Raw genomic sequence first — 20,948 nt, 5'->3', positions numbered from 1 at the left:
CTGGAAAGAGTCGGCCTACTGATACTTTGAGTCTTGTAACAGGAACAAAATGAGAATTTCCTAAATTAAGCGTAATTTAACAATGATTACTGAGAGCCAACGCCAGCACTCTAAATTCCCTTTGCTCCAGCAGCACCAGGAGAAGCTTTGACTTGAAGGTTTTTGAAATTCACTTTCTTTAATAACTTTCATGAATATATTAACCAGTTGCAGCCTTCTTCATGGAAACTAATGTCATTTTTCCTCCATCCATTTTCCCCCATTTTCAAGTGTCAGAGTAAAGTGGCCTGGTGTACCGAACACTGTTAAGCATTTGCACTCATCATTTAATCATCACACCTCGTCCTTTGATTGATGCCTAATGAATGACCGGGGTCTCGGTTTACAAGACGATCGCTAACACACCCTTGCTAATGGGTTTTGCCTGTCTGCCAGACAACCCGGGCTTCAGACAGAGAAGCGTGCGTTCATTTCTCATACAGTCAGAACATACTTGGAGCTTTCTTAACAGGCAAAACCAAAAATACATGTTCTGAGCTCTCCTGTAATTAGATGGACGGCACAATATGTTCACATCTGTTCCATGTGTGTGGAAAAATGAAAGATTCAGCATTGAGCCCATAGTATAAACCAGGCCTCCAGTTATATTCAACAACATCTCCCCTTGAGCACTGTCACAATTAGTGGCCACATCACTTGTCACTAATAGGCCCCAGTAATGGTCTGACACTAGTGGGAGACAGATGAGCTTTATGTCTCAAATATTGCAGAGATGTTTTTGAGTGCTGCATATCACACTGTGCATTTTTCCTACGCTGTGGGTCACAGAGGAGGGGAGCTTCCTTCAAGACAACACTCGGAGAGGCTGCCAGTCCATCACGGATCTGTGCACCGTATATTTACTGTGAATTAGTAGTGATAGCGCTACGTACCAGCGATAGACACTTCAACAATAGCAATAAAAGAATTGTTGGATAGAAAGTCCAGCAGTTTCATTCTTGCATGAACAAACACTCGTGTCCTGGCTCATAAACAGCCAATCATATCCCTTGATAATGGATCAAGCTACAGGTGACAAACAGCCAGACATTTATATTAACTACCATTTATTTGCCATAATTACCCTCTTATGTTTAGACCTGGTATCTCTAGAGGAACTATTGTCTTCTATCATAATTTATTATTATTATAATGACTGTTTTTATAACCCTGTCTTAAATTCAACACGTAATCCGAGGCACGTTTTGTATATGTTTGTATGTATGTATTTATGTACTTCTGTGCATGAGCATTGTGACGTCCTAGTGTTATCTGATGCAGTGGCTTGTAGTCTGAGCCAAGTTTACCCTCTGGGACAATAAAGTATACCTTAGCTTACCCTTTCCTGAGCTCAGTCACACTGTAGTTGCCATGCACAGATATTTTTCTGCAGAATTATCACATCTGGACATTCCTGTGTGGTTTGTAGGGATTAAACTACAGAGGTGAGACAGTGTCACCAGTAAAGAGAATTTAGGCTCTGAGAAGCTTTTACATTTGCTGTTTTAAACACTTGGCTCTCTCCTGTGGACAGGAAATTTCTTGGGAAAAAGACATGATAAACATAATGACAAGTGATGTTTGAGAAAAGCCGTACAAGAAGAGATGAAAAAGATGATGTAATGCAGCAGCAATGATCAGCATCCCTCTTTGACCTTTCACACGTTCAGCTGAGCTCTCCACAGCAAACCTTTTTGTTAGTCATCATTCTTCCATCTGCTACAGGCAGGTCAAACAGTGTTGATGCTGCAGCTACATTTTATTTGTACACCCTCCCCTCCCTCATCACACCCCATACACACACACATTTAATTTAATTAGAGCATGTGCGGCCTCCCTCTCTGCCAGTATTGTCAAGGCGCTCGGGAGCAGCCAACACTATCACTGATTGCTTCTAGATAGGAAGAAATATGATTAGACCACGTGTTTGAGTTCGCCTGTTTGTGCGCGTGTGTGTGTAGAAGTGGGAAGACATCTGATTGTGGATTTGTTAGTAGCGAGAGCAGAGGTAAGCTGAAGGCTTGAAAAGGATGAGGAGATGATTGGATGGAGGGATAGAAGAGGAGAGGGAAGGAAGAAGAGGGAGGAGGGAGCTGATACATCAATTTGTTGATAGATACTGTCATTTTTGGCTTTGTGTTTTTACCAAAGCAATAATCAAGTTTAAAGGAATACTTCAAATGGGAATTTTGCCTTGTTTCTACTTTATGCTAAGCTAACAACAGTATGAAACGCTACGAGCAGCAGCATGTAGCCATAGCTTCACTTGGTCTACTTCTTTTGAGTCCAGGATGTGTCTGAAATCAGTCCTTGTTTACTAACTTTCCCTTGCATTCAGGCTTAATGCTAAGCTAGGCTAATAACATCCTGACTCCAGCTCTGTGCTTGAAGCACAGACATGAGATTGATATCAACCTTCTCACCTCACTCTCTAAAAGAAAGCAAATCCGCATATTTCGTTAACAACTACAAGAAACTGGTATTGGTTAAATTATCAGAGGTGAGGAAGAGGACAGAGCAGATAGAGGGAGGAGGGAAGAAAACAGTGAAGAGGAAGATCCCTAATCTCTGATTATTAGTTTGATTTTCAAATGGACAGGAAGTAAACATGAAAGCTTTGATTCTCTGTGTAATAAGATTAGTGTTATTAAAGCAAGAAGGGCAGATAGGGAAGGAGAGAGGAAAATATGGTGAAGGAGAAAAGAAAGGAGTGGTAAGGAAAGAGGGGGGGAAACCCTGCTGAGGAGTGGTGAAAAGGAAAAAAGAGAGGGAGGTGAAATAGAGGGAAGGTAGAGGAAGAGAAGGGGGGGGGTTGAAAGAGGGAGGCAGGGAGGGCTGGGCTGGAGTGACCCCGGCGAAAACAGATTAGTCGACCATGAAGAGGATTACCAGCAATGATAGTCCCTCTGAGGGCCAGAGTCAGTCACACACACACACACACACACACACACACACACACACACACACACACATACATACACACACACACAATGAACACATCAAAGCGATCAGCATCAGTCCAACCTGTCTGGCTAATACAAACACACACATAACTGTCAAAATACACAAAGTACATGTACTCCATCCAGCAAACACACAGGTGGCTCTCTATGGCAGCCCCTTGAAAAACCTCCAGTATTTTTATTTTTCAACTACATGGCCTCAATCACTGAGCAAGTGATGTTTTTCTCTAGTCCCACTCGTAGCTGTAGTACCACTTAGATTGGGTTTCTGAAGCACGTCAGCTTCCCCCCCTACAGATGAGACAGGAAGTAGTCACATTAAACGCCACAATAAAAGAAATCTAATAGTCCACCTCTCCTGAAACTATCCATGCTCCAGTTTTGTCTTTCTTTTACAATCCTCTAAATTAAAAAAAGAAAATCATCACTAAACATTTCTGATCTGACACCAGTATCAGCAGGACGGCAAATCTGTCTGTGCCATTCAAAAGTGTTTTCAAATCACTGGTGCAAAAATAAAAGGTTTCATCTCTGACACTGCTACATCAAGGTTTGTTTCGATTTAGATACAAACAAGAGAAAGCTCTCAACAAAAGGCTCGCCAGACCACCATAATTCAAAACACACCAACCTGCTGTCACTACAACAAGTTGATTGATTGTATTTCCACTCGCAGTTACTATACAAACACGATTACTACACAAATGCTGAAGGGCTCAACACAGACCTGAAGAAAACGACTTTGCAAAAAGCAAACATCAAACATATAGCAGCTTCATATATCAGAGATCCCACCAGTGTTTTGCTTAAACACTCAGCACTTTTCTTAACAGTTACAAAATATACACACACTGTAGGTTCAGCTGCCAACTGGAACAAACGGAAAACAGGAAGACATCACATCATCAACATATCATGCAACCCTAACTTCATTTAAGCTTCATTTTACTTTTACTATGTTTCTATGTTTGTTTAAAACTATTTAGTAATGTTTGCTTGACTGGAAGGATGTGCATGTGCTTCTGTCTCTCAAACACACACACACACACACACACACCACACACACACACACACACACACACAAAACTACAATTCTGCCAATTTTGCACAACAGCAGAGAAAACAGCTGACTGTCAACAGCGCAGAAACCTCTGTGTGTAGTTAGCGTCAGTGGCCAAGAACAGCTAATCCTGCTCAACCCCCACCGTCACCGTCATGGCTGATTTTAACTGACACATCTGAAAAGACAGAAACTTTTGTCTGCTGAGACTACAATCGATCGAAACCTGAAAACAGACACACCAGCAATAAAATATGACATGGTTTTTACTAACTTTCTGACTTGACACAAGTGGTCTTGCAGAGAAAGAAGTGATGAATAATTTCTGCATAGATCCATTAAGATCTGAGCTTGACAAATTGACCACATCTGAACTGGAACCAACACTCATTCAGATTCCGTTTGGACTCTTGTGAAATGTGAAAATACTCCATTACAAGTAAAAGTACACAAGTATTATCAGTACAATGTATTTAAAGTATCAAAAATAAAAGTACTCCTTATGCAGCAAAATGGCCCTTGTCTATTGGATTATTATTATTGATGCATGAACATGTACTTCATACAGCATTTTAATATTGTAGTTGGTGGATCTTTATACGTTTACTTTGAGATCTACACAGCTTAGAGAATATTCTGCACATGACTTGTATGTATTAGGTTTGACATAGATCAGTGAAAAACAATAGGCTCCTTAATTTTAATCCAAGCCCCAACATCACAAAATGCAGTAAAAGGTCAAATGGGTTGATTACGAGCTTTGCACACACAAATCAATAACCAAATAGAATGATAAAAGACACTAAACCTTTCCTTCTTGCTGACATTTCTGTCTATCCCACTGAGGGAAAGTTTTGATATCAGGACCCCCCTCAGAGGAGGACAGGGGTCCTCTCTCTCTGCCTCCTCCACTCAACCTAAATGAGGGCTTTTTCCTCGTTTTTTTAGCTGCCGGTAGTGGTGGGGGGTGTCAGGCTCTGGGAAGAATGAGGACTTCCTGTGGAGGGCCTTTCAGTGTGGGGCTGAGGAGTCTCTCTCTCTCTCTGTCTCTCTCTGTCTCTCTCTTTCCTTTACAGTTCCTCTCTAGGTCTCTCACTCATCCTAAATGGGGTCAAGCTTCCAGCCGGGACCTGCTGCTTTCAAACACCCCAAAGAGCAACTCTCCTCCACCTGCCCTTTCCTCCTCTCCCTCAGCAACCTTTTCTTCTTCTTCCCCTCCTTTTGCCTTTTCATTCCTGTCCCTCACTTCATCTTCCTCTCCCCTTCCTCCCTTCTACCCCTTTCTTCTTCTCTGTCCTGCCAACATCCCTGCAGATGCACTGTTCCTCTCTGTCTACCTACAGTAGTGTCCATCTCTCCATCCATTCATCTAGAGGTGTAATACTTCTTTTTCTGCTCTTCACTTCATAATTAACACTTGAGCTGTGTGAACTGATTTTGTGATCTGCAGGTCAAAAGATATCCAGGTGAAAACTTGGTGGAAAAGTGAAACTTTTGAACTTTCTTTTAGAGATCTGGGTTGCATATAATTATTGTTCCAACTGCACGTCAGAAACTACAGTTACAAGCTGCTTCTTGTAGAAAAACAATCTGAAATGCTCTTCAAACACACACACACGCATGCGTAGGTGGCAAGCTAAATCTGAGGGATTGTAAGATCATTAGCAAGATAGGAAAGATTTTGATACACCAAATTATATTTGTTTTTTCTGCTTTTTCTCAAATGCAGTGAGTTTTTGCTCTTGAGCACTAAACCCTATTAAAATGAAGTAATCTGACAACTCTGTCTGAACAGCTCATACACATACGAAACCTGTGACAAGGGGTAACAAGTAGGCACGGCCTGGCTGGGGCGTCAGACGCAAAAAGAAGTTGGGAATCTCGTGTAGTGAGTAATGTTAAAAATGTAGATTATCGTGGGATATTAAAAATCTTCAGTGAAACCAGAATAAAGACACTAATTGGGATATTAAAACTATTCAAGCACTCTTGAGAACCCGACCAGGGAAAGAGCTTCGTGAAGGCAGCGAGTTGTAAAGCAGCTCTGTGAAAAGCCCCGATGTCGAAAGTGGATGTAGTTGTTAGTACTAACCTACCAGTATTCAAATAACGTGGAAGTCTTTTTATAGTTACATGTTGTTAGGTCACTGCTGTGTCAGCGTCAAACAAAAACTCATCAACCTTTTCGAGAGCACACCGTCTGATTTCTTAGGTTTATCCTTTTGATTTTAAGACCTAACATAAAAAGATGATTTACATTAAATACAACTGAACTTGAGTCAGTGGCACTCAGCCACCTGTCTAAAACACACAGACACACAAAGGGCCCTCCCTCTTTCAGAATCACCAACATACCTTCCCTCCTTTTACCAGGCGACCATCTATCCATGGGAGAAAGCAGTAGCTAGGCAGGTTGAGGACTTTGTTCTCTGTATATCCATCTATCCATCCAGGGTGAGGTGAGCTCAGTCGTTTCTACACTTTTTAAAAGGAGCGGGAGAAGAGCATGGAGGAGATAGAAATTAAAGTTCCACTTACTCTTCCCAAGTTCTTATTTTTCCTAGATGCAGATATTTTTCAATACTTTTCCATCAGAATGCTCAGTGGCCTAACAGTGACAGAGATGGTCCCACAGCATCGCATCTTTGAATTCCTGCAGAAGCCAATGTGTCCATCAACAGCAGAAACTGGAGCCCTGAAGATGGGGAGAGTTCAGTTGCTCCTGATGCAGCAGGAGCAGCTGAACTCTCCCTACCTTTACCATTCACGTCTTTTTCTTCTACCTCACTCCTTTTTTTCTGCTTCCTTCCACCTAGGCCTGTCTGAAGCCTTCCTGCAAACCTCCTCTGGCTCTCCCTTGTATCCGTTCCTCAGGCCTGCCCACCTCTCCCTTCCCTCCATGGCGTTCCTCCCATCCCTGACTCTTTCCAACTCCACCGCCGATGGCCAGCGTGTCTCTCCGCTCCCCTCCGACCCATACTGGGTTTTATTTAATTTGTCCGTATAATAGACGTGAATGAACCCCGGGGTTTAGAGCTACACAGGCAGAGAAAGCGACAGAGGAGGGAGGGGCAGGCCGCTCAGCAATGTGTGTTAAAAGAGAAACAATAAGTGCCATTATTTTTGATTGGCTTCCCCTTTTTGAAAATTACTTCCAAAGTGTGATGTCCCATTGTGGGAGCAGAATAACGCTGAACAATGCAGCAGGGGGCAGGGGGGTAGTCTTATATATCCAGGCTAATATTCAAGGGGGCTTTGGCCAATGCTGGCTGGCCTGCACTGGATAACCCTGCAGCGCAGCGACTGGGCCTGGGGTTAGGCTCATAATGGGAGGCATTGGGAGGCCTTTAGTTCCCATTGTGGCGGCTGTGTCAACAGAGAGGCCGCTGGGAGTTGCCTGGCATGTGGAAGGGAGAAAAGGTCCTTTATCCCCTTCTTTTTAGAGAGAGAGAGAGAGAGAGAGATAGAGAGAGAGAGTCCCTGTTTACCCAGTAAGGGTTGTTGGTAAATTGTCTAAAGGGAACAAAATGTGCAGAAACTGAGTCATTAGTTACTGTAATGAATGCAAACTAACTCGTTCTTATTCCCTGTGTGCAATGAGTGATGCAGCGACTGTTAACGATGTGCAAACCAAGTGTTTTTGTCCCCACTGTCCTGATCAGACGCCCTCATCCAAAGTCCAATCTGATTTTTATATTTACCTTAATGCTGGTTAAATGTGTATTTTGACGCACTCAAATCACAGCTGCAGACCACGACATCTGACTCAAATAAAGTTTACTAAAAGTTACTAAATATTTCACAGAAAAGAATGTGACTCCTGAAACAAACGCGATCTGCTGGAGAGACGAAGTATCACTCGTTTGGACTTGTTGCAGTTGCACCGTTTTGTCACGAACCAGAAAAAAGTCACGTTGATTTTTGCCCTGCCACAAAGTTACTCACAGAATTGATTCATTAAAATATATTAGTGACCGCTGATATGAGCTGCTGCCACACCTCGTCATATTCACCAGTGAAAGTGAACTTCTGCATTTCACATTCAAACACTCTCAACTCATAGTGTATGCGTGTGTAGCACTGCAGAGTAGCAGTCAATAAGGAAAAGCAGCACTGCTGTAGCAGGATGAGGTGAATGCCCAGTTATCCTCTCGTGTCGGGCCAGCATTACCCATGGTGCACAATTGACTCTCTTTCATTTTAATTTTGTTTTAAGTTAATCTTAAAGACAGAGCAGCTTCATGTCAGAACACAAGGTGTAGAAACAAACCACCAGGTTTGACTGTTGTAAATATCCATCACATTTTACAGACCCACTTCCCGGCCTAAATTTGACCTGGTTCACTCGTGTACCACGGCTGAGTAGCACAATCTTCCCTCCAAATAAAGCGGTTTTAGATGATCCATCTTATTTGCAACCTGTCTGACTGTGCTCCGTATAGTGTTCTCAGATCTGATCTACTACTGAATACAGTATGTTATCACACTATCATACTGGTGGGCATGATGGCCAGAACTAAACTATGAAATTAAGACCCAAGTTGTATTAAACTGGAATAATCGTACATGTCGGCTAAACTACTGACATGTTAACTTGCATGTTTAGTGACTTTTTCAGATCAATTCAGCAGTTTTTTTACATTCTATGTGCAGTGTTCTTAAGTGTCTTGTTGTGCTGACCGGGCTGTTTGTTTGAGTAATCCCACGGACAGGAAGAAAGGTGAGGTGGTTTACCTGTTGTCTCAGGTCAGATAGAAAGGACAGAGCGTTTCATGCTATAGTCGATTACTCTGCAGCCGCTTGACCAGTCACTCAAATGTCTCTGTGGTCAAACTCGATTTCTGATAAACTTTGAAATAAACATTCACTATCTTTTGAACTTTAATAACACACCTAAAGTGTTCGTAATTGGCAGGTTCAATCCTGGAGAAAGATTTAGTTAGACAAGTCTTGCCAATGAAAAATAAAAAAAACAGAAATGTGTACAAGCTAAATTGTTGGTCCACTTAAATCCCTCTCCCTTCCTGCTGTTTTAGAACAGAGCACCCGCGCACACACACACACACACACACACACACACACACACACACACACAGACACACACACACACACACACACACAGACAGACCGGTGGTTGGCTTGTCAATATCACTGTCGGCCTATTCATTCATCCAACTCCACCTGGGAAAGAGACGGACACGTGTGTTTATTCTAGATTCTGTTCCCCCAGAGACACACACACACACACACACACACACACACACACACACACACACACACACACACACACCCTCCACTATTATACTTGTCTCCTGGCTGTGATGAGCCAACCTTGAGAAAGCAGGCGAAGCTGAACAAATAACAGCATCCAAACCACACACACAAGGACGCACACACACACACGCAGGCGTACACATGTATGTAAATACACACATGCAGAACACCAACACCTAAACAAACAGGCCCAGCAATGGCAGCAGCACACGCCAAGCAGCTCTCATTACCAGCCAGCGCAATGAGCTCATGTCCAGACACACACACACACACACACACACACACACACACACACACACACACAAAACCAGAAGAGCTACTCAGTCAATACCCAGCGAGAGTTTTGTTCCACAGTAAACTGGAGGGACAGGCCAATGAGCTATCCGGCACACACACTTTTATTTCCAAAGAGCATGTACATGAGATTAATTTCAATATAGCTTTGTTTTTAATTTTCTAAGATGGTTCAAATTTATGCTTAATCACCAGCTTTTTATTTCTTTAAACATCATACACGCTCACTGGAGTAATAAACATCCAAAGTGAAGCAGCACAGCACAGAGAGCGTGGTGGCGAATAATAAACTGGGAGGCTGGTGGACAGCTCTCGACGCTGTTTGTTTACTGCAACCAAAACAGCATCAGCAGTTTGCTATTGATGCCTATTGTTCGTCTGACAGAGATAAACCACGAGAGCGAGAGGCAGAGCGACTGGTCAGCATAGAAGGCAACAGAAACAGGGGAAACGTCTGGCAGCGTTACGCCAAGCCCTAACTATGAATATCTCCATCTCTGTGGCATTTTAAATTTGAGAAAAGTCTTTTTTTTCTCCATAATTCCTTTCCACTATGTGTGTTAACGTGCTGCTCTTCTTCTCCTGAACCTGGCGTCCTGTGACGTCTTCTGCACTGATTAAGGTTAAGTTTGAGTTTCTGTAGGTGGCGCTCTGTTTCTGTCTGTTCATGCTCATCAAATGAACAGACAGGTGAATATAATATCAATATATGTCACAACACTATCACTGTGACCTCTGTCATAACATACAGTTGAATTAACACCTCTCTACCATTGTCAACAAAACCTTATAATAAACATTATAATCTTCCTTAACGTAGAATTTGTGGCAGACCTGTTGTATTGGGTTACATGAGATCTTTTAGGTGTACCTAATAATCTGGCCACTGAGGAAATGTCTTTGCCATAGGTTTTCTCAGAGGTATGTTCTTCCACTTATTTTGCACAAACTCGTACATCATTTAATTTCTTTACAATCGTACGCTTTTACTTTCACTGCTTTGTTCTCCTGCTCCTTTTCCCTTTCTGCTGCGATTTCCTCACAGTGATCATTAGAGTACCTTATTATCTTGTGTACACATGTGCATACTCCCGGCTAATGACAAGCCCTCCAGCTGACCTGCTGACCCTCATCAGAGCAACAAAGAGGCGGATAGCAGTGGCAGGACAATAAGATGGAGAGGTTGCTTAGGGTGACGAGATAAAAGCAGTGACACGACAGCGATGGAGGGATCAAGAGCATGACAGGAGGACAACGGGAGGAGTAAGGGGGTGGGGGGTGGCGGGAGGTGGGGATGGAGTGATGGCATTAAACTCATCTTGGTGTGACTCTATCCATGTTGAAAGTGAAATGTTAAGGAGACAGTTAGAAATCAAAGGTAGTGCCTTTAAAAACACGGGGGTTAGCACTAGACGGACGATTCATTCAGAAAATTTCAATTTCAGGTTTGTTACAGCAGCTTCACAAGTGTTTATCAGACAGTCCCTTTGCTCAAGGCAGCAAAGTAAAGAGTAATTCAGCTATTTAGTATTTAAAAATGAATAGTCAGAACAACAGCAGAGGCAAGATATCCTGACTTTAATCTCTAGAGTGGGTCAAAAGGTCAAAAGCACTCCATCATACACGTCCTGCAATGGCCCTTGATAACATCTTTTAGCTTGACACGATTTAGCTTGACACGATAAATACCTTTTATCATACCTTACAAGACTGAAATTATTAACTCAATTATCCAAATAGTAGCTGATTCGGTTTCTGACAATCGACTAATCAATAATTGTTTCAGCTCTAGAGAATTCATAGAAAACTTATTCAGGCTTAATGTAATCCACGACTTTTCCCATTCAAGCATGTCCGTTTTCACTCTGATATAATATAACATGACACATTTTTAATTTCTTGCCGCGGTAACTCGCCGCGGTAGCTCAGCCCTCCCTCCAGGTGTATGTCAGGCAGGGATTCAGGTGGACTGCGAGGCTGCCGGGTGAAGACGCAGCGCAGAGCGTCGCTGCTCAGTCGAACTGGACAGATGAGCAGGATAAGAGCGGGAAACAGCCATGTCCATCATTCTGTCTGTCTCTAGCATGAACAACATACATTATCATCTCATCACTGTGCTGTCAGCAGTCTATTCCCTCTGGGCCACACACACACACACACACACACACACACACATTGTAGTAGCACATACTGTCAGGCTGCACTGATAAGATGTCCATTACGCGTCTTTCAGTCTGATAGACAACATAAGTGTATTTTTAGGAACAAAATCACACAGTGACTGCTGTAGTGCTGCTGTGTTGGCAGACCTGCCTGTTGTTACACACTTGAACTGGACCATGGACCTACTAAACAGAACAGTTACACTCGCATCTTATTGCATGGCATAATCCTTGCTCTTGAACTACTATTTTCTGATCACAGCAGAAAGTTAAATATTCTTTTGGATTATCAAAATAACAAAAAAACATTGTGTGGTTATGTAACTAGTGCGGCAACTGAGTTCTTTTTTTTTTTCATTATTATTATTTCTTCTCTAAATTCCAAGGTTTAATGTTCAATAACGTGTTTTCTGTTCAGTGTACAATCAACGCACAGAAGAAAATCTGCAAAGCTTCAAAAGTGAGGAGCTGGGACTACAAATATTTGGCATTTTTGCTTAAAATTTGACTAAATCATTATCAGACTAAATAGTTTATCAATTACGAGGCAAAAAGGTCTTTTTTTATCCATTCAATGCTTCATTAAAAGAAGCGACACATTTAATTGCCAGTCACATAGTAAGATGGAAAAAAAAAATCTTTATGCCAAGTTGTTGTTATGTTGTTTTTGTGCTGAAACCATAGATGATTAATCAATTAGTTGATTGACACAAATGGGCAACTATATCAAGTAAAAAGGGCCAAACATTTGCTGCTTCTCCATTGTAAGGATTTGGTGGTTTTCTATGTCGATTGAAGATTTAAAAATCTAAACAAGCGATATTTTAGCAAAAATTCCACAATATTTTATACTCCGAACAATCAATTGATCAATTTAGAAACATACTGTACATAATCTTTAGTTGCAGCCCTGGTCAACTTCCAATTCATAAAACATTAAATATTTTTCTGTTTGTTTTTTGGGGTTTTTTTTGTTGTTGTTTTTTTAAGTACTAACTGCTAAGTGCTCTCAAACTCGTTACCAAAATCTACCATCAACCTGCAATTGCCCAGCCCTCATAAATGGATGATATTAATGGTAGTATGTGAACATGTGATAAGTGGGCTCATTATCTGATGGATTTTCAGTTTGGGAGGAAACTAATTTCCTCCCAGGAAGCTGGTTTAAATTTGCTGGTTTAGATGTTTCCTATTCTCAAAAAATCCGCATGAAAAGACCAAAACCAACCAAGTGTTCTTCAGTCTGTGTCTCAATACTTTTCCAACTTTTCTACACTGTCTGCTCCACTCATTCCCAAACTGATTTGGTCCTACTGCAGATATAAACCTTTAACAACGGGTCACAAATGTGTAGTTTCATACATTTGGTGCTCCAGTGATTCATTAATGCAGCAGGAAAGTGTGTGTGGATGGAACAGTGGCGCTCCATGCAGTGAGGAATAAGATCTACCGGGCTTTACTTGTTAATAGGTTCATTAGACTGTTTTTGACGGGAAGAAAAATGTGAAATTTCATCAGCTCCGTCCTTCAAAGCTTACTTATCTGTGAGTGTGTTGTGAAAGTGCACGGGTTAAACTCTCCTCAGCAGAACTTCTATCTCATTAATCAAACAAAACATGCTGAAGTTTCTGTCTCAGCCAAATACCATCAAGAGAAGTCCTTATTCAAAGGATCTGTAGTTCTTAGCTGCTGATTTAAGGTGCAGTTGGAGGTAATGACACTTAACCTCATCCATGCTGCTTGCACACATTCAGCTACAGGGTCTGATTGAAAACTTCTCTTCACTGATGAGAAAATAAAATCCTCCTATTGTGGAAGAGTGCACCAGCACAGAGAGAAACAATAACTCTGACCTTGCATTATAGATTCCCCCTCTGTGCTGTTGTGGATCTGTAGCTCAAGTGTTTCTCATTGAAAAGCTCCATAGAGAGACACACATGTACACACACTAACTATCAGCCTTGGCAAGATGAAGAAACTGCAGAAGGGAGATCCGAGCAACAAATGACCACAGACATAACGGCTTTTCTGTAGTCAGTTGAGTTTGGTGAGTTTAGTTGTGTAAGAGCTGATGAATTGTAATATTAAAGTAAAGTTACCACCTGAACTTTAATTTGGAGCAAACTCTACATTAAAACTAAGGCTAATACTTCTTTTAATACTTATGCAATACAGTAAATAAATAAAGGATGGCGTTCTGTTATATGAGTCGCTTTAAATTGGTACAAAGACATTTTATAGGTATGATAACAACATGTGACCACAGCAGTCACTGAGAGCAACCTTAACGGCCTGTTTTTTAAGATAATGAAATCCATCTAATAGATTAACTGTAAGCTGTTAAGTTACACAGCGAACGCAGCAGCAGAGGCGGGGTCAGCAAACTTTAAGCAATTCCACACATTCACGTCGAAATTCACACCTTCACCAGCCGATACTCTTGTGCTCTTCTTACCTTTTTTGCAGGATGGTCTGCGTTGGTATCACGTCGCCGTCTTTTCTGAGGTGTGGCGTCTCTGTCGTGAGCGTCAGCCGCCGTGCTGCGTTTGTCCTGGAAAACAGAGGAATAGAAGCAAAAACATGGTTACTGTACTAACTAAATTCTGTTAGTTAATATTGTGTATTTTGTTTATTATTAACCAACAGAAGTGTTATTTCCTTTGGTCTGCTTTTGTCAGATTTTGTCAAATTTAGAAAAATGGAAAAATGAAAATGATTCTTGCAAAGAAAAGCTTTTAATTCTGCATCTTTGTCTTTCATATTCCCCATACGTCTGTAGAGATGTTGTTTATGTTTGTGTGATCCAGTGTGTGCTGAGTTTTTCTGTGCGTCCATCAGCAACCTGTGCCACCTTTAACCTCCCGAGCTGTTTCGAAACATACATGATCACATGTAATAATCAATTCTGCACAAGACAGTCCAGAGTCAAGAGATTGTAGAGCTCACACAGCCCAAAAACTTTTACTGTTTTGAATTGATTTAAACAGGGATTTCAAATTAAAAGCCTCATGAAGGTTTCCATTTTCCAGCTGGTCACGGAGTAGCTCCACTGGAGCTGTTGGGGGTTAAGGCCACATTCAGTGGTTGTAATGACAGACCTCTCTAACCACTGGTTAAATATATATACATATATTTTGACCAAAAGCAGGAGTCAAGCAGTAAAATATAAACTTGATCAAACACATTTGTGGCAGATGAGATCCCTCAGTGACCTTGGTGAGATACAGATGTACATAAAGGGAGAGAGACACATGACGCCTCTTTCTGCCTCACTTGCCTTTCTTTCTCTGCTGCACGCGCTCTTTCCTCTCATACCTCTAAATTTGCAGTACCTCTCCTTTTCTACTGCCAACACACACACACACACACACACACACACACACACACTCACACTCACACTCACACAAAGGCTTCATTCATAACCTCCCTATCTACTTCTGCTTCTTCTTCTTCTCTTGATCCCCCGTCTCTACCTCCATCCTGTTGTCACACCCAAGGTCTCGGAGAATAATAGCAAATAGCAGATTAGCATTCACCTCCTCATGATGTGATGTGACTCAGTACACACACACACACACACACACACACACACACTTATTCTCGTCCGGGTGTGTCATAGCCGTGGACTCGCTTTGCCAGTGTGTTTTATCCTGCTACTGCCATGTGTCTGAGCTCCTGAGCACCTCTGACTTTTCTTTATCCAGTTATCTGCTAATTATTTTATTCAGTTAACAATTTGTTAGATGCTTCATGGTAATCGAACCTTTTAACTCTCAGAGTCGCTTGCTGTGAAGTGAAACTGAAAGTTTTCACCTGGTCAAAAGTTACTCAAAATGTCACGGACCATAGACGGTATATCCACATCAAATCTCATTGCCGTTCATCTATTAGTATCAGTTGCGAGAGCAAGTGTTTGCTTGACAGATGACTTTACCATCGAATCAGTGTTGTCCATGTTTGACATGTCCAGAATGGATCCGTACCACAGTGTTAATCTATGAGAAGCACTTTATCATAACTACATTTTTTTTCCTATCAATTCAACCCAAGTGAATGTGGAATTTAATGTAACTACAATTACAAGTGTTATCACCCTGCGTCTCAGTGGAGAGTTTCAGCGCCCTGTGATGACCTGAAAGCCGTTTCAGAGGCTTTTCCACCTTGACAGGATTTTTTTTTTTTTGTCCCATTAAACACCTTCTCCAGCTAGTTTGACCTCCTGCCTCCTCCTTTCTGCTGTCTACACCAATTCTTGAATATCTCAAAGGTAGTTTCACTGATTAAACAGCAAAGTAAATCAAGACCTTCCACTAGATCTCAGTGCACCGACACATACCATAAAAACGAATGCCCTCCCATGACTTCTCTACTTATTCCAGTCATTACCTGTTGAAACGCTGGGATAAAGTTATTTCAAGGTTTAAATGGAATGGTTGAAGACCAGGAGTCAGGTTAGAAACTACATTTCTAACTGTGTATTACAGATTGTGAAACATAAAGGAGGTATGGTGCTGCCAAACCTTGGGGATTATTTCCATGAAGCACAAATTAGACCAGTAAATCACTGTCACACTAATCACTACAATAAACAATAATCACAAAGAAAAAATTTAAAACGTAAGTAAATCAAAACGATGCCTCGCTGACAGTCCTCTCATGGTGTGTGTTTGTACAGGGCAACAGAGAGAAGGGACAGTGTTAGTCAGCCAACAACCTTTTCTCTCTCTCTCTCTCTCTCTCTCTCTCTCTTTCTCTCTCTCTCTCTCTCTCTCTCGCTCTCTCATAAACACACACATAAACACACGCTCATATGAAATCTCAGAGTGGTGTGTGGGAGCGACAAAGAGGCTGAGAGAAGGCGATGGTTATCAGCTGCTGTAGGAAATTAAAGGGATGGTCCAGCGCTAATATGCAGATACGCAGATTGGTGATAGAGGCCTCTGTCACTGACTCTCAAACACATGTACACACACACACACACACACACACACACCTAAAAGCAGGTACAACATGTGACTGTAGTGTGTGACTGTGTAGCTGCGAGGGGGTGTGCAGGTTGATTAATCTCTGTGACAGGAATACCAAATCAGAGGCTAAAAAGTGTGTGTGTGTGTGTGTGTGTGTGTGTGTGTGTGTGTGTGTGTGTGTGTGTGTGAGAGAGAGAGTAAATGCAGATGTGTGTGTATCTGATCAGATATTACTCTGACCCCATTATCTACTGCACAAACAAACCTCTAAATGCCCGTGTTACTTTTCTGACTTCAGAAAATTCCAGAGAAATGATGACGGCTTTTTGCACATTTCGTTCCTCGCTCTTTAACGTGTCGTGTTACTCTAGTAATACCAGCAGATTAACTGCAGCCACAGGGCAGCACTTCACACGCTCTTATTTGTCTGTTTTTGAAGGATGCACTTCCAATAAATGCATTCACCCTCTGCAGGAATAAGAGGGAGGCGTCATGAAGAACTTTGAGAATTTTTGAGGCAATACCAGAACAAACACAACTATGATTTCTTTTCCAAATGCTCAGGAATCCCTAATAACACATGCATGCTTCATTTCTTGTGAATCTGGTGTGCAGAGGCACACACAGTCTGAATCCTCAACATGCCTCTGGACTGAGGGTTTGAGCACTAAAGTGTTAAATGCTCGTGCTGACTGTTGGATGGTTGGATGATGGTTCGCTGAATGTGCTCTAGGTTTTACATTACACTCTCACTTCATATACATTGTGTTGTGATCTTATGTTACAAGTTTGCGTATAATTCTAAATATTTTCCACTTAGCTGCACGTCAGGCGAACTCCAGCACTAGCAATTAAGACTAATAATTACTCTTTATAGGAGTATAACTAGAAGGTATAACAGGCTGTGTCAATACTACACTCCAACACTTCCAACGCTACATTTTGTGGACAACACAAACTACAGTAAACTGTGCATGAACTAATGATGTGGCGGATGAGATAAATGATTAGATCTACAGTATAACACTGATCCTGACTGTTCTCAGTATTTTTTACAGACATTTCCAAAAAAAAAAAAAAAAAAACATTCCAGTGATTCTTTTCTTAATCTTTCCTGTCATTTATGTGGATGTAACCAACACCAACAGAAAATACCACGTATTCCTTCATGTGCACCACCTCTTCCAGCTAAGCCTCACATTATACACACTCTGTGTGCAGCAGCAAAACACACCCCCGAGACAGCGAGTGCTCACACAGAACTGAAGGTGTCTCGGCTGTGGCGTTTGTGGTTTTGTTGGCGTCGGAAGTTGTGGAGTGACAAAAGTTGAGAAACGCTGAGTTTTATGTTTCTGACACAAAACTAGCAGCTCAAATGAAGCTAGTTTCTCTGTTTCATTCCTTATGTTTGATTTTGCAAATATAAAGTTTTGCTGCACAAAATAATTTCTATTCGTTTGAAATACTGTAGTTTTACCTCCTCTGCTTTAATTATTCGAGTCAGTGCTGCTCACAGCTCAGACAGGCACTTCTTCAGAGGATCACAAGTAAATGTTTTGAATTAAGGAGTCACAAGTTGGAAAGGTCAGGGTGACACTTTTTTTTTTTTAGCTCATCAGATCGCCTTTTAACGTCTTACTGACATTTGTCCATTCTGGGTATCCATAGCTTTTCCTCAGCAGAGATCATAAAATACGGATTACGCAGGCAATTCAAATGTCAAAATATAAGGAAGGAGCAGCGACCATTCACACAGAGAAGAAGAAAAAGAAAGCTGACAGCTCATCTTTACAACGTGCGCCTCTATATGTCTCTTTTTAAAATAACTCCAAATGCAGAAAAGCGTAAAGTAACATGAGCGACACATTTGGACACGAGAGTGAGAGAACGTGAGTGAAGATGATTCAGAGGAGCGCCAACGAGTTGAAAAGAAAGCGAGTATGTTGTTATTACAGTTTGATATACTCTTCAGGTCCCTTTTTATTCAAAGAGCTCACCTCTCAAAATCAGATGCTCAGAGCTCTTTTGATGACTACTTTGAGCTGAATGCGTGTTATTACAGGTATTACATGAAATTGCCCGTGTTAGGTGAAGGGGATTATGGTGCTTTTGGGTCAATACTTCCTCTGAGCTGTTTGGCTGCTGGAGCTGAGGAGCGATTAGGCCTTTGTCTGTCAATCCGACTTCATAGAGGCGGTTATCACACGCTCGTGCAGAAACCGCAGTGATTATGGCCTTAGGTATATCAGGCCCATTCAGTATGCCGAGAGGTGTCAGAGCTAGTGTTGCTGGGGCAGTGCCCCCCCCCCCCCCCCCCCCCCCCCCCCCCCCCCCCCAACACACACACACACACACACACACACACACACACACACACACACACACACACTGAATGGGAGAATGTCTCAGTTTGTTGGCTAGATGAATGGTGACAGGTGAAAGACAGAAAATGCAGAGCAGAGCTGAAGTGATGACTGGATAAGCTAAAATGCCAAAAAAAGACTCGTCAGTTTACTGCAGCAGGTTGTGTTTTGGACATTTGTGAGAAGAAGGTGTAATATAATGCAATAAAGAAGTCCCTTATGATTTTAGATGCTTTTTTCTCCCCTTTGTTATTTTATAGCATAGTCAAAAAAAGTGCATTAGGAAAGAAGGGAGGAGAAAACGCATGAGAAAACTGAACAAATTTAAAGACTGGATTTTACCTTTATGCATTGAAAGATTTATAGTTTACATTTTGTAACTTCCTCTATGCTACAGAATCACTGAAATAATTTAGTGGCTATGAGCTTTATCTACCATGGTTTCATTGTTCGCAACAATTTTTATTTATTTTTTACTTTTTACAAAAGGTGTGAGGATTAATGTGATAATGAAGTAATGCTGTTTTAAAATACAACTCCAGCTTTTTTGTTTTTCATTTTGAACCTGATTCCATTAATGTACTTTTTGCAAGTCCGTCTTGTATTAATCCAGCACGAGAGCAGAGTGATGTTATTAGGGGGCCTGGTGAGACTCACAGCCGGGGCTGAGCTGACCGGGTATGGTGATTTCCACTTTACTTTTGTGTGGGTTAATGAAAAAAAAAAAAAAAAAAACCTGAAAAAACCCCGAGCCTAATGGGATTTGGTGATAAGAAATTACCAGTGCTGGGTCCTTCTCTTTTGTCTCTAGCTGGGAGTTCAATGGCTGAGCCAATAAGAGGGAGCTCAGGGCCTCGGTTACCGTAGAGACGAGAGAACACAGGCCACAGCGTCGCCATGGTAAACAGGGGGAGCCATTCAAAGTTCTTTCCACACACACGCACACACACACAGTACTGTACGTACACAAGTACAGCCTGTATCCCGTGCTGCTTTTTTCTCACAAAACAATTGCAATTCAAACTGAATAGTCGTATTCAGTGACTAATGCAAAGAGATAAAGAGGGAATAACTGTACGCCATGACGGGAGGGAAATCCTCAGAGAGAGAAACCTGCACACCGAATAAAATCCATGATCCATTAGAAGAAGTAGAGGAATGAGCTTCTACCAAACTCTATATATTTTCTGATCAATCTTAAAAACACACCAACCTCCAGCATGTTCTCCTCTGTAGGTGTTATATGAGCATATGTAGGAAACATCACCAGCTCCACTCATCACATTGACAGACATGCACTGATGGGGTTTTTTTTTTTTTTTTAATCACATTACAATCGAAGGATGATGCCAGATTTCACAAAACACTGATGACTCACAGTTTCAGGCCTGCAGTGTCTTTGCTATATTTAAGTAGTATTTATGTTTTATAATCAGAAGGAAAACTACCCCTGTCGACACCTATCACAGGCAGGAATTCACCCATAATGCTTCACAGCTTCAAAGAGCCTATAAAATTCCTGGTTCATTAGAAGAAAGGAGCTTGTACCTAAACTGTTGTGGTAATTCTTCTTGTTTTCTCTCCTTTTGGTGTCAAATGAGCATTTATTTTTTTAGGAAATGGAAATTACACAAAGTGACAGAACAGTTAACAATGGTGTATCCATGTTTAGAAGCTTTTTTAATCACATTACAAAGATGCCATGATTGTCAGGATTTGGGAAATGTTCCTTGCACCTGTATTCCTTTTTTTTATGTGTGTGTGTGAGTGTGTGTGCACTCAGTTTCAGAGAGCTGACAGAGCCTGTTAAAGCCTGTCAGAGCGCT

General features: G+C 41.6%; 1 protein-coding gene and 1 long non-coding RNA gene across 5 annotated transcripts in view; one reads left to right on the top strand and one right to left on the bottom strand.

Annotated features, from left to right (window-relative positions):
• The window catches only part of sox1b (SRY-box transcription factor 1b), a 68,397-nt gene that overhangs the window by 8,996 nt on the left and 38,453 nt on the right, over positions 1–20,948 (bottom strand). For both annotated transcript variants that reach the window (XM_056370939.1, XM_056370940.1), the window contains exon 2: positions 14,248–14,343. The gene's annotated coding sequence lies outside the window, so the exon portion shown is untranslated. The remainder of the gene's footprint in view (positions 1–14,247; positions 14,344–20,948) is intronic.
• LOC130165570 (uncharacterized) overlaps positions 1–20,948 on the top strand; it is a 74,053-nt gene that overhangs the window by 36,714 nt on the left and 16,391 nt on the right. The gene's annotated exons all lie outside the window — the stretch shown is intronic.

This window comes from Seriola aureovittata, chromosome 24, assembly GCF_021018895.1.
Source record: "Seriola aureovittata isolate HTS-2021-v1 ecotype China chromosome 24, ASM2101889v1, whole genome shotgun sequence".
In the NCBI taxonomy this organism is placed as follows: domain Eukaryota; kingdom Metazoa; phylum Chordata; class Actinopteri; order Carangiformes; family Carangidae; genus Seriola; species Seriola aureovittata.
This window is presented reverse-complemented; position numbering and strand designations above follow the sequence as displayed.